A 3,006-nucleotide genomic window follows, 5' to 3' on the forward strand; every position below is an offset into this window, starting at 1 on the left:
ACCAAGTTGTTGACACCATTGATGATCACAATTTCGTGCACCATTGGCTGTTGAACGTAATGATCTGCTAAAGCTTGGCTGGCCATTGGCCATGTCTAGTATTTTGGACCGAAGCTTTCACTGAAAGCTTTGCTGGCTAGTAAGCCATGTCTAATTCCTGGACTGGAGTTTTAGACTAAAATTGCATGATTCCTGGAATTCTTATTAAAAATTTTGAATCTCTTTATTTTCTTTTCCATATAATTTTTGAAAAATCACAAAAAATTTTATAAAATCTTAAAATAAAAATATTTAATGTTTTTTGTTTGAGTCTAGTGTCTAATTTTAAGTTTGGTATCAATTGCATGTCTTCATTCTTCTAATTTTCGAAAATTACATGCATTATGTTCTTCATTGATCTTCAAGTTATTCTTGATGATTTCCTTGCTCTGATCTTTAAATTCTCTTGTCTTGTGTGTTTTGTTATTTTTCATATGCATTCTCAATTTGTTAGTGTCTCTAATATGAAAATTTTTAAGTTTGGTGTCTTGCATACATTGTTTGTTTAATCTTAGTTTTCCATGATTAGTTGCAGTTTGATTGTTTCTCATCATTAAAAATTTAAAAAAATTTTCAAAATTATGTCTTTTCAAGTCAATAATATAGAGAATTGAAGATTCAGAACATGCAGCAGAGGAATTACACAGAAAAAGCTGGGCGTTCAAAACGCCCAGTGAGAAAGGAAAACTGGCATTTAAACGCCAGAATGGATACCATTTTGGGCGTTTAACGCCAGGATGGCACAAGAGGTAAGATTTTGTTTTTAATTCAAATCTCTTTCAAATTTTCATAATTTTTCAAAATCAAATCTTTTTCAAATCATATCTTTTCAATCATATCTTTTCAAAATCAATTTCTTTCCATTTTCTTTTTTTTTTTTTTACTATTTTCGAAAATCCTTGCTACAATTAATGATTTAATTCAAAAATTTCAAGTTGTTACTTGCTTATTAAGAAAGGATCAAATTTTAAATTCTAGAATCATATCTTTTGATTTCTTGTTAGTCAAGTAATCACCTTTAATTTTAAAACTTTCTTTTTTAATTTGATTCTCAATCATATCTTCTCAATCATATCTTCTCAATCACATCTTTTTCAAAATAATTTTCAATCATATCTTTTTGGTTTCTAATATCAAAATCTTTTTCAAAATCACTTAACTACTTTCTCAATTCTAATTTTCGAAAATTATCAATCAATTTTTCAAAATTTCTTTTAATTATTTCAAAATCTTTTTAATTTGTTTTTGAAAATTCTTCCCCTCTTCTCACATCTTTCTATTTAAGGACTAACACTCCTCCACTATCAGCAATTCGGACTCTCTCTTGATAAGTTCAAATTCTCTCCTCTCTACCTCCTTCTTCCATTCATCTTTTCCTCTGACACCTCAAGGAATCTCTATACTATGACATAGAGGATTTCATACTTTCTTGTTCTCTTCTCTTTCATATGAGCAGGAGCAAGGACAAAGGCATTCTTGTTGAAGCTGATCCTGAACCTGAAAGGACCTTGAAGAGAAAGCTAAGAGAAGCTAAAGCACAACTCTCTGGAGAGGACCTAATAGAAATTTTCAAACAAGAAGAAGCCATGGCAGCCGAAAACAACAATAATGCCAACAATGTAAGGAAGGTGCTTGGTGACTTTACTACACCTACTCCTAACTTCTATGGGAGAAGCATCTCAATCCCTACCATTGGAGCAAACAAATTTGAGCTTAAGCCTCAATTAGTTTCTCTAATGCAACAGAATTGCAAGTTTCACGGACTTCCATTAGAAGATCCTCATCAGTTCTTGGCTGAATTCTTGTAAATCTGTGACACTGTCAAGACCAATGGGGTTGATACCGAGGTCTACAGGCTTATGCTTTTTCCCTTTGCTGTAAGAGACAGAGCTAGAATATGGTTGGATTCACAACCTAAGGAAAGCCTGAATTCTTGGAAAAAGCTGGTCAATGCTTTTCTGGCAAAATTCTTTCCACCTCAAAAATTGAGTAGGCTAAGAGTGGAAGTCCAAACCTTCAGACAGAAGGAAGGTGAATCCCTCTATGAAGCTTGGGAAAGATACAAGCAATTGATTAGAAGGTGTCCTTCTGATATGCTTTCTGAATGGAGCATCATAGGTATCTTCTATGATGATCTGTCTGAACTGTCCAAGATGTCATTGGACAGCTCTGCTGGAGGATCTCTTCATCTGAAGAAGACGCCTGTAGAAGCTCAGGAACTCATTGAGATGGTTGAAATAACGAATTCATGTACACTTCTGAAAGGAACCCTGTGAATAATGGGACGAATCAGAAGAAAGGAGTTCTTGAGATTGATACTCTGAATGCCATATTGGCTCAGAACAAAATATTGACTCAGCAAGTCAATATGATTTCTCAGAGTTTGTCTGGAATACAAGCAGCAACAGGCAGTACCAAAGAAGCTTCATCTGAAGAAGAAGATTACGACCCTGAAAATCTAGCAATGAAAGAGGTGAATTACATGGGAGAACCCTATGGAAACACCTATAATCCTTCATGGAGAAATCATCCAAATCTCTCATGGAAGGATCAACAGAGGCCTCAACAAGGCTTCAATAACAGTAATGGTGGAAGAAATAGGTTTAGCAATAGCAAACCTTTTCCATCATCTTCTCAGCAATAGACAGAGAATTCTAAGCAGAGCCACTCTGACTTAGCAACCATAGTCTCTGATCTAATTAAAACCACTCAAAGTTTCATGACTGAAACAAGGTCCTCCATTAGAAATTTGGAGACACAAGTGGGTCAGCTGAGTAAAAAAGTTACTAAACTCGCTCCTAGTACTCTCCTAAGCAATACAGAAGAAAAACCAAAGAGAGAATGCAAGACCATAAACACGTCCCACATAGCCGAATGCATAGAAGAGGGAAAGGCAGTGATTTCCACTGAGGAAGACCTCAATGGCCGTCCACTGGCCTCCAAGGAGTTCCCTAATGAGGAACCATG

The 3,006-nt window shown here is 35.2% G+C and overlaps 1 non-coding gene across 1 annotated transcript; it reads right to left on the reverse strand.

Moving 5' to 3' along the window:
• Nucleotides 1-2,030: 2,030 nt before the first annotated feature.
• Nucleotides 2,031-2,138, reverse strand: LOC112724946 (small nucleolar RNA R71). Its single transcript, XR_003164083.1, has one exon. It is a non-coding gene; the product is annotated as a small nucleolar RNA R71 (small nucleolar RNA).
• Nucleotides 2,139-3,006: the final 868 nt, after the last annotated feature.

This window comes from Arachis hypogaea, chromosome 11, assembly GCF_003086295.3.
Source record: "Arachis hypogaea cultivar Tifrunner chromosome 11, arahy.Tifrunner.gnm2.J5K5, whole genome shotgun sequence".
Lineage (NCBI taxonomy): Eukaryota > Viridiplantae > Streptophyta > Magnoliopsida > Fabales > Fabaceae > Arachis > Arachis hypogaea.